The sequence below is a fragment of the Chiloscyllium plagiosum genome, chromosome 6 (genome assembly GCF_004010195.1).
Source record: "Chiloscyllium plagiosum isolate BGI_BamShark_2017 chromosome 6, ASM401019v2, whole genome shotgun sequence".
In the NCBI taxonomy this organism is placed as follows: domain Eukaryota; kingdom Metazoa; phylum Chordata; class Chondrichthyes; order Orectolobiformes; family Hemiscylliidae; genus Chiloscyllium; species Chiloscyllium plagiosum.
In genome coordinates this window covers 19,951,535-19,963,778 of record NC_057715.1, presented here as the reverse complement: position 1 = coordinate 19,963,778, position 12,244 = coordinate 19,951,535, and positions in this window count along the sequence as shown.

The following is a 12,244-nucleotide window of genomic DNA, read 5'->3' as shown; positions in this document are numbered from 1 at the left end:
TCCACACAGACAGTCGCTTGAGGTTAGAATCAAGCCCAGGTCCCTGGCGCAGTGAGGCAGCAGTGCTAACCACTGAGCCACCTTGCAGCCCATTAAGTTGTAGGGCAATGAATCATCTTACATTATGGTCATCAGAACTTTCAAGAAGGCTATATACTTCAACACTCTTTGATTTTTAACTCCCATTGCTAGGTTTCCCTGGAAAACTAAAGGCAAAAATGTGCAAGAATGGCTGGGTCTGTAAGTTCCTTACGGCACTGCTTATGGTTCAGGAGGATCAGGTTTGCCTAGAAACCAACAGGTTAACCAGTAAAACCTTCCTAACCTATCTCAATGCACACAATCAGTGATTCTCCTGAAATAATGATTTAACTGCAGCAATCTGCCAGCTTCCCCACTATCTGCCACACCCCATGTAATGTCAGACCCCTTCCCACCATTAAACTTCTCTGCTCTTCAAATGAGGGATGGGAGGGCAGGAAAATATTCAAACAATCAGCCTGTGGTGATTGGAGAAACAGGTATAGCTGGATTTTCCATCCATAACTCCATCCATTAGCTCCAACAGGACCATCCAATAACTATCAGGCCATAGAACCTGATCCAGGATTCTGGAAGTCATAATGTTGCGCCAGCTTTTTAAAATAAGCTAGTCCTGCAGGCAGCTGTTCAAAACCAACTCTCACATTCAATCCAATGTCAATGTCAAGTTCATTGATTTGAGTTTGTGCTGTTCAGGTGCTATAGCTTCTCAAATAACCTAGATCCTTGTTGTAGTGGCATCAGATGGATTTACATATGTGCATACTTTAGTCTGAACAGATCCATGTGAGAAAATAACCTCCCGACACCAAGAATGAACGCACAAATCATCAGGAGGTGACCAGTACTTGTGGATCCCAACTCGAACAGACATTTTCAGTAAAGGACATAAGAAACAGAATCAAGGTCTAGAGGAAATGAGGACTGATATTGGAAGAGAACTGAACATTAGGATAGAAAGATTTTGGCATTATACAATGGTTATTCAGCTTAACCATCAATGATCGTGTCAAATGTTCAATATGAGCTTCCTTCCACCTCAACATCTTAGAACTATATCAATACATCGCTTTTTTCCTTGACCCTGATGGGTTTATCTTGGTTACTTGTGAATTGTTTCATGCATCTCATTTCAACCTTTCCTTTTGTAGCTCCACATGACCCATAGTGTTTGAGTAAAGATGTTTCTCCAGAACTCCCTGCTGGATAAATTAGTGGTGAGCTCAAATATATGATCCCTAATGTGGCAATAAGGGGAAATCCCGATCCAATCAAAGACTTTGCCAATATTAAAGACCCTTATCAGGTTGCTTCTCAGTCTTCTCTTTTCTGGAATAAAGAGTCTTTTCAATCTTCCACGACAGTCTCCAGTATGATCCATGTATTTTTTTGTCTGCACCTTCTACAGGGTGTCTTTACATCCTTACATAACTTGGAGACCAGACCACTGTCCAGAGCTCACAGTGTGGCCTAACCAAGGAACTGTATATGTCTTTTTTAAAATCTAGATGGAAACATTCAGAGAAAAGACAGCTGACAGGAGAATAGCTGCTGTGTTTGAACAGATGACCACATATTTAATCACAAACATGTTAAAGTAAACAGTAACCCATGTGCTGTGATTGTAATGATATTCAGTGCTGCAGCTCCTGTTATTTTAATTAGGTCCTGTGATCCTTGGCCTGCTGTTCACAAATACAAGTGCCTGTCTACAGGAACACAGTAACAGTAGTCGCTGATGGTAATTAAGTCATTATTCTCAGTTGTTTCTGGACCAATTTCAGAATGAAAGACTGAGCAGGCTTGGGGCTCTTTTGTCTAGAAAAGTGAAGGCTGAAAAGTGGCCTGCTGGAGGTTTTTCATTTCATGTATATGTCTCATCGGTTTAATATAGCAAAGGGGATGAATTTTCGGGCCCTGCCAAGGTAAAGAATGGAAGAGGACAAAGCCCAAAAATATTGATGCAATCCTGAGTCTGAGATTCCACCCTGTCTGCTTAAGTATATGTGTAGCTGCAGACAAAGGCCACTCTATAATGAGATTCCACTTCAATCCCTCCCATCATCATCACTGCAAAGGTCAGGCTATAATGTATAATGTCCCTGTAGCTCAAATCCTCCAACCCTGGCAACATCCTTGTAAATCTTCTCTGAACCCTTTCAGGTTTCACAAAATTGTTCCAATAGGCAGGAGACCAAAATGCAAGCAATATTCCAAAAGTGGCCTAACCAATGTCCTGAACAGCCACAACATGACCTCCCAACTCATACTGATTCAAACAACAGTGCGCAGATGCTATGAAGCACAAGCCATGATTATTGATGACACAAATCTGAAGGCAGTAAGAGCAGTCTGTTATCTCGCCAGTCTGTTTTGTAGAGATGCCACCTACGATGAAGTTGCCCATGCACACATTCAGAAAGCAAGTACCACCTCAGGTCAACTCCACCGATGCCTTGTGAAGCTCAAGACTAAAATCAAACTCTATTAGACCATTTCCCTTACCACCCTGCTCTATGGCACAGAATGGTGAATCCGCTGTAATTGTCACATCAGTGCTCAGAAACACTTCCACCTGAGTTCCATTAAGAGGAACAAGAACCTTTCAAACTCCTGAATTCCAGACCTCACTTCAAGACAATTATTAAAATTTACTTCAGTCTGATTTGAAGCTCATTGGCACCAAATCTACAAAATCTGACAGAGGTTGCGGAAGTTTCCCCCGAACATTAACCACAGAAGCATGAGCTACCAGTTCTGTGGACACTCATTATTATTTCCATTTTGGATTTTTCCGTGATAAGAGGATCCACAGAAAGCAAAGAGATAATTGACAGCAGGGATGTACTTCATCAACAACTGCAGTCTCCGAACTCCTCTCTGGTTTGAAAGCTTCTGATTTGCTTCTAAACTTTGGGATCGCACTCAACCACCCTGAGCTGGATACGAAACCTGCATCCACGATAACACAGGGGGCACCTCTGGGAAAAATCTCAGCTAGTGACTTTTGCTACCTCCATTCCAGAGTGAAATTGTGACCCAGACTTTTTAAAAATTTATTCATGGGATATCAGTATCATTGGCTGGGTCAATGTTTGTTGTTCATCCCTATTTCCACTTGAACTGAATAGCTGGCTGGATTATTTCAAAGACAGTTAAGAGTCAATCACATCTCATTCATCATAATTTGGAGACACCGGTGTTGGACTGGGGTGTACATAGTTAAAAATCACACAACACCAGGTTATAGTCCAACAGGTTTATATGGAAGAACTAGTTTTCAGAGCGACGCTCCTTCATCAGGTGGTTATGGAGAATAAGATTGTCAGACACAGAATTGATAGTAAAAGTTTATAGTGTGATATAACTGAAATTATATATTGAAAAAGACCTGGATTGTTTGTTAAGTTTCTCATCTCATTAGGTCTAATATCACATGTAGGCTAGATTAGTATAGGAATGCAGATGTTGTTGCCTAAAAGACATGAGATAATCGTTTGGGTATTTATGACAATTCATGGTGGTTACAAGGTTACTATTGGACCAGCTATTTTGTCAGCTCAATTTTGTTCAATTGAATTTAACCTTCCACTATCTGCCATGGTGGACTTTGAACCCACATTTCCAGAATCTGAATGACTTGTGTTGCCCACCTCCCCATAATGGTAGCAATTCTGCTTCCTGTTTCCCACATCCAATGCTACAGTGCAGCCCAAGGTCTTTGTCTTATTCTGGGAACTAGTAGCCAACAGTGTAACAGGCAGGATTTGTACTTATCAGCAAAGGAGCTGGCATGGATGACTAAAATTGTCAGGGAAAAATCAAGAATAAAAAGCAAGGAAAGTTAAACACAGCACTGCTCCTTTAAATGACAATGATACAAAATCAGTAAAGAATAGCAAAACAAGTAACAAGAGAAAGGACAGCGTTAAAGTAAATTTGCAAGGGTCATCAAAATTGACATGTTGATTTACAATTATTTTGAAAAGTAAGAGTATTGAGGAACTGCGATGACAGAGACAGGACAGAATTCTTTTACTAACACCCCTCATCATCCATCTCACATTCTGGAGGGATTAGCAGGCAGGAGTTGCCATAACATTATGTGCAACCATAAGGAATGTTTGTTGTCCACATACATGTGGAGGAAGTTTTACCAGTAGTGGGGTACCTTTGAGGCTTCCTACCCACCCTGTTGTCCTATCACTGGGTTAATGTGTTGGGGAACAAAAGCTGGAGAAACCCAACAGGCTTGGCAGCATCTGTAAAGAAAAAGTTGAGTTAATGTTTTGGGTCTCCTTTCTCTCCACAGATGCTGCGAGCGCTGCTGAATTTCTCCACCAATTTCTGTTTTTGATTCAGATTCCCAGTATCTGCAGTTCTTTGTTTTTTGCTTAATGTTTGGAGACATGGTGTCTGTACTGATTGGAATGAAGACCAGTTGAATCTCATTGACTCTGAGATCCTTCATTGTGGTTGTGCCAATCAGGGAGCTGTGGCTGACAGTCATAAACAAGAGAGACTACTGCTGGGACCTCTTTGGATGCAGTAGTAATGTAGGGAACGGGAAAAAAATAAACAAGAGTGTCAGACAACCTGTTCACTCTAGAAAAAAAAAGGGGAAAATAATTAAAGATAAATAAACAGGAGATTCGGAGAGTCTCCTCAGTCTCCTCAGAGCCCATGTACTGTGCACATGTAAATAAAGTATAACTTGGTGATGGGATACTGGCCTCTGTGCAGTTATTTCAGGTTCAAATTCCACCATAGCAGATGTGAAATTTGAACTCAATCAAACTTAATTAAAATACAAGGGAATTAGAAGCTGTGCAGCAGCTACATACAGCACTTGCTGGCTATATTTGGAATATTGCAGGCAGTTCTGGAATCACAGCTTAGGAAGGACATGTTAGCCTAGGTTTATCGGAATGATACCTGGAACCTAAAGGTTGATGATTCAAATTCTGGTTTGGAGATGCCAGTGTTGGACTGGGGTCTACAAAGTTATAAATCACACAATACCAGGTTATATGGCTATAACCTGGTGTTGTGTGATTTGCAAATTCGGGTTATATTTGTGGAATTTAGAAGGTTAAGAAGGGTGTGAAGTTAAATGTTAAATTTGTGTCTAATTTTCAACATGGTAAGGGGAACAGATATGATCATTGAAGAAAAGTTATTTTCACTGTTTGGAATGTCTAAGGGAAGGGTTGGAATCAAAAATGTTTTTCAGGAGTGAAAGTAGGAAATATTTCTGATTGCAAAGAATACTATAAGTTTGATTCAAAGTTTCAGATTAAATATGGCATATATATACATTATATATATATATACATGGACATCACAATTTAAGAATGATGTATTGTCTTGGAAGGAGTGCAACATGGATTTGAAATGAAGTGAAAGTCATAGTTCTAGAGGACTGTTGTCTGCTTTTCCATTGGAGAGAAACAATTGCTGGTGAGTTTAATCTGAGGGTCACGATACATCTAATCAAGGAATAAATTGAGAAGGTAGGGCATCATAGTGACTTCAGCTGGTAAGGGAAAGTGACTGCACTGCTAATCAACACCTCAATCAAATGAACTAACAAAACTCAACTACAAGGATAACTGGAGAGCAAGTACACAAACAGAGATTTCATTCTCTAGCATTTATAAAATTAAGGGTTGATGCCATCACTGTTTTCAAGATAATAAAAGAAACATGTCAAGAGAAATATGTTCTGCTATTTAGGCAAACTACAGTTAGAGGCATAGACCAAAAATTGAGCCAAATCTTTCAGAGGGAATATCTCAATATGCAACGCATGGTGGAGGTTTGGAAGTCTCTTCTGTAAATGGCAAATTATTCTCATGCAATTATTAATTTTAAATCTGAAATTGGTAAATTTTTAATAACCAAAATCTCTAAAAATATCAGGAAATGTCAGATGCATGTGAAGTTAGGACATAAATCAGACATGATATCTTCGTAGCGGAACAAGCACAAGTGGCAAAATGGGAGTAACTAAACCAATAAGCTTCACACGGGTCAGGAAGGAAAAATCACACCCAGAGTGAGACACAGCCAAGTGAATACAGAACAACCTCCATTATCCGAACATTGGAGATTGGATAGGGTAGGGGGTATTTTGTTCGGATAACGGATAATATTTTTACAGGACCTTGTTCGGATAATCCGAAATTCGGATAATTGACATTCAGATAACCAAGGTTGCTCTGTATATAATTCATGGAATTTAGAGGGCAGTGTGGGAATTTGGTGAAAAGAGAAGGGGTGCTTTATGCTTGTATTTTTTTATGGCTCACAGCTTGTAAGGTTTTTTTGTAACAGGATAAATTGAAGCCTAGGATCAGAGACCTACCACTAAAGAGTGACATCAGAGTAAATTATATATTAATTGTCTGGTGATAGCTACAATCTGACTACCTTTTATAGTTTCCCTTCAGAGTGAGGATAAATAGGAATGTATTTATAGGTTACAAACTAAAAGACCAGCAGGAAATTCTTAAGGCTCAAATTAGGAACTAAGTAAGTACAATAGTGATGCAGGGCAGGGTGATGTGTTGCAACTGCATGATGCAGGAGCTGGTCTGTCATGACCATATCAGTAGCAAGTGCTGATTGCCTGAGGAAATCTGGCCCAGAGTTGATGAGCAGGAATCTGACCTTCAAATACTGTGACACATCAGATGGGGGAGAGTTACCTGGATGCTGTGTTTCAGGAGGCAGTCACACTCTTTAGATTAACTACCTCGTATTTAGTCAATGGTCAGGGGCAGGAAGGTGTGACTATGAGTGAGGCAGGTTGAGAGATCCTGGAGATGATGCTGAAGGAGCCTCAGCCATTGACCTTATCTGACAGGTTTGAGACTCTTGTTCCTTCTGTGGACAAGACAATGGTTTTTTTTCAGGATTATAGCAGTGACTAGTGGAGTTCCATAGGTGTCAGTGTTGGGACTATAGCTATTCACATTGTACATTAACAATTTGGACAAAGAAACTGACGGCATTGTTGTCAAGTTTTCAGATGACACAAAGATAGCTGGAGGGGCAGGTAATGTTGAGGAGGTAGAAATACAGCAGAAAGACTTGCAAAGTCAGGAGAGTGGGCAAAGAAGTGACAAATGGAGTACAATGTGGGAGACCTGTGAAGTATTGCTCTATGATGGAAAGAATAGAGCAGCAGACTATTTTCGAAACAAAGAAATGCTTTGGAAAACTGAAGAACGAAGGGCCTTGGGAGTTCGAGTTCAGGATTCTCTTCAGGTTAACATGGAGGTTCTGTTATCAGTGAGGAAGGTAAATGCAATATTAGCATTAATTTAAATAAGGTTAGAATACAAGAGCAGAGATATACTGCTAAGGCTGTACAAGGCTCTGGTCAGACTACATTTGGAATATTTTGAACAGATTTGGGCCTTATATCTCAGAAAGAATGTGTTGGCATTAGAGTAGATCCAGAGGAGGTTTATAAGAATGATTCCAGGACTGCAGGGCATGTTTTATGGGGAATGGTTGAGGATTCTGGGTCTTACTCAATGGAGTTAAGAGAAATGAGGGAGGGTATCTCTTTGAAACTTACAGTTTACTGGGAGGAGAAAGTGAGGACTGCCAATGCTGGAGATCAGAGTCAAAGAGTATGGTGCTGGAAAAGCACAGCTGGTCAGGCAGCATCTGAGGAGCAGGAGAATCGATGTTGCAGCCATAAGCCCTCCCCATTCCTGATGAAGGACTTATGCTCGAAACATTGATTCTCCTGCTCCTCGGATGCTGCCTGACCGGCTGTGTTTTCCAGCACCACACTGTTTGACAGTATGCTGGGAGGCCTGAATGGAGTGGATGTGGTGAAGATGAATCCACAAGTAGGTGAGACTTGGACCCAAGGTCACAGCCTGAGTGAAGGAAAACCCTTCAGAACTGAGATGAGGAGAAACTTCTTCAGTCAGAAGGCAGTGTATCTGTGGAACTCATTGCCACAGAATTCTGTGAAGGCCGAGTCATTGAGTGTATTTAAGACAAAGACAGTTTCTTGATTAGTAAGTGGATCATGCATGTCAGGGAGAAGAGAGGAGAATGGGATTGAGATACCTATCAGCCATAGTCAAATGGTAGAGCAGACGTGATGGGCCAAATGACCTAATTCTGCTTCTATATCTTACAATTTATTCATGGTCTTAAGGGAAGACCTTGATTCTTGGTTCCTACCTTAACAACTGGAATAGTACTTTTTTAAAAAAGTGTATACACATAGATTAAATAGAAAGTTATATTTAAGGTCTATCATATTTTTATGTATACTGAGGTGTTTTATCATGGTATAATTACAAGTTTAATTCTTGCAATGCACCCAACTGCATCCATGCTGCTCATTAGTACAGAGAAACTTGAACCTGTCAATATGCAAAGAGCAAAGTGGATTCGTGTTGCAGGGTCCTTATTTTGATAACTTGGTAATAACAAGTCTTGTACAGATGTTATCAGTGTTGGATTTCCTCCTGGCAATTTACAGTTTGTGTGAAAAGGGAAAGGAGTGTAATGATTGCAGGAAAAGCTTCTGTAAAGCTAATTAAAAACTGACAATTCCGATAGTCGATTGCATGGCACTATTTTTGTAGCACTGATCGGACTGTAGTTCAGAGAAGTCAACCAATCAGATTTTCTGCTACAGTAAACCATCATAAATTAAGGAGGGGGGGTGGGGGGGGGAGTCCAGTTTCATGTGAAAATACCACAGAAAATTGCATAACATTTAATAGACCATTTGGGCAAACTAGACTGTGCTCATGTTCACACCCAAGTCTCCTCATCAATGTGATAGTGCTCTGAAGTGCGTATAGATAACATATTGATTAACATACTGCTGAATACGTGAATAGGTTAGGATAGATCATCACAGAAAGTGATACGCATTAATGCACTTGCGTACTTGGACAGTAGGTAACACTTTTATAAAGAGCTCTCCTGGAAAAATCCTGTTATTCTTCAATAAAGAATCTTTTGTTTAGATTATCAATTATTATGACATTTTATCATTGTCTGAAGAATAAATTTAAAAAAACCCAGCTCTCTCTCTACTTCATCTCACTCAATCTGCATATCCTTCTTTTTATTGTACTTATCTAGCTTCCCTTATATTCACCACTCTCTGAATAAGGACGTTTTCCCTGAAATCTTTGATGGATTTACTTAACTTAGACACGAATTAGGACTAATTCCCTCATTGAACACATGAAGGGGAATTACAGGTCTGTTAATATTTTATAAATGCTAGCAATGCAGGAATTGTCCCAGGAGCACAAAAGATTATGTAAGTGAATATTTGTCAGTCTCTGTACTTCTGGACTTTATGAGACCACTGTTACAAGTCTATACTTCTATTGACCTTGCCCAACAGTGCATACTAGAAATTGGGGCATTTGACCATTATTGTGCAAAATCATGTGTTGATGTCTAAATTTCAGATATGCATTGCACTCATCAATGCATTGAGGCTACATTCAGGACTCGTAAACCTGTATTGCACATATGTGGATACAATGGATGCTGAGAAGAGATTTACATTTTGCCTGTTAGAGTAAACATTGAGAAATATTGTTTCACTATCTTAAGAAAGTAGTTATCACTGTGCGTCCTAGATGCAAGTAAAATGAAAGTGATGTCAAAATTCTAAAAATGAAGAGACAAACTAAGAATGCTGAATGAATGGGGTATGCTATTACTTAAAATTGGGCTTTTTGTGTGATTATTTTCTATGATAAGAACTTATGAGTAGGCCTTTTGACCCCTCAAGCTTGTTCTTGTCTCATTCAGTAAGGTCATGGCTGATTTGTAATTTATCTCCATTGTCCAAGATTCCTTAAACTCTTCTTCTTCCAGTTCTTTGCTGAAAGATAGGTCTGACCACAGCAGCCCAACCTGAATATTAGGTTGGGAATAAAAGGCAGCTCCATGTTTGCTTCAGCTAGATCAAGGATCGATAGCCATGCTGTCAGCATTAATCTAATCAACATTGTCAGCGCAGTCAACTGAGCCATCTCCCTTCCAATGAGTTGAAATGGCTCGGGCAATATACTTTCACATGCATGTCGCAGCCTGGGATATGGATAGTGAGGGTTGAGGTTCCAAGGTTTTACAGTCATGTTGTTGACCAGGGATCTCTCCCATTCTTATTGCTTGACACTGGTGTACATTGGAAGGATTTACAAATTGACTCGTAATCTACATCTCTGGACCATTCACTAGCTCTCTTAGCATTTTGTGACTACCTGGGTATTCACAGTATCCCTTCCTTGCCTCACCTTACCTTTCCTTTTTGTGTATTGCCCCCACCAGACCTTAAAGGCTCACAACACTTCTGTCTACTCTTGCTGCTTAGCAGAGACAAAAAGTCAGGCACTAACCATGGTTGTGAGCAATCGTAAGTCAGGGATGGACAAATTTCTGTATGGCACAGTGCAAAGTCAATCTTTCCTATATATCATGTGCCAGCAACCAACATGACAAACAAGCTGCATATGCATCAACCAAGTGGCCAGGTCTCAGTGGCCAAGTTAAAGGGGGCCACTGTCAGCAAGAAGAGCCCAGTATGATTAGTCAAGGGTTGTGTCTGCTGACAATCCAGGGACTTGGGCAGAGTCAATCATCCGTTTGACCACTCAGGGGCTCCATCTCAGGGAGGTCAGGGCTCTGTTCATTACAGTCTGGGAAGTGGTCCATGCTTAGTCCAGTAGGTTCAGTGTAAACAGTCAGAGGGTCCGAACAGAGCACGCTCAGAGGGCTGGCCAGTCATCAGTTGAGGTTGTCAGGTGAGATGGCCATGGTTAGCCCTGGATGTCAGTAGAATCAACGTCAAAATGGAAATGGGAGTGTATCGAGGGGCATGCAACACTTTGGAGTGGAGGTGACAACCAAGTATACAGAGAGGGCAAAAGTGGTGTACGAGAAATCTTGGTATGGAAGGGGAGAGGCAATTGTTGCATGAGAGGACATGGCATGCTGCAAGAAGGGTGGCATATGCAACCACCACCCTAACTTTGACAGTAGCAGTGTGCATCATGATGGTGGGTGGGACTGAACTGCATACAGGGCTCAGGGGATAAGGATGACCAATATACTCATAACTCCAAATAGTAGGTGGAAAATGTGGGAATCAGTAATGATAGGATGTTGAGGGAGAGCCATGTAGAAAGGAACATAGAGGTTTTGAGAAATGGGGGCAGGATCAATGATAGAGGTGTAGGTATGCTGAACCAAGTGAACCTGGATTTCACAGTGCCCAACATGACCTACAAATGGAAAGTGGCAATGACACACCCAGAATGGGTGGAGTCAGAATTTGTCTTCTTGGACAAAATGTGGACTCAATGTCTGGATGGCACGAGGCCCTTTAAAGGGCAATTGCATCAATCATGCACTTGCAAAGTAGAGGTTGAAGTAATTTGCAAGCATGTCATCATGTACGTGGAAGGTATGTAGTGCATAACTGTTTGGGTATAAATGATAGTCACAAGCAAACATGACCACTGCATTGGTCCTTGGAAATTGAAGATAGTCACCTCTATCTTCTGCACCTCTGCAAGGTCACCCACCCAAGGTGGGTGACCTTGCAGGGAATAAAGCAAGCTCTCCTCGACTGCCCAACACAACAGAATAAATTCCTCTCAATTTGAATGTTAAATATTATATTAATTGCTTGTATCTGCAACTATATCTCTCCTTATGGATGTGAGCTGGGAGAATAAAAATTTAGCAATCACGCAGCACTTGCAATGTCCTACTATATTTTTGCAACATGACTACTTTCATCAGAATAAGGTTTGATGTCACATTTCCATGTCGAGTCATTCATGGTCTTTCTGATGGAATGCTCTATATCCTATCATAAGCTGTCATTTAAGTGATATCATTGCTGACTGTTCACTGTAGCGATTGCAATGAGGTCAGCCAGGTAGACCTCATTGAATCTGAGTTCCCTGTTTAGAGCTGTTTATATGGTCCAATCAGGGAGCTCTGGCTGACAGATAAGAACAGAAGTGTAGGGCAGCGGTAGACGTCCGGTACGTGGCCACGGCCATCCAACGCCTTAAAACGGCGGTGCTCGGACCTGACGTAGTGCACCAGTTGGAGGACACTCAGGTGTGCGGTGGGATCCCGTCCGCGCTCACCCCAGCCCGGCCGGAATTTCACATTGGCCCCA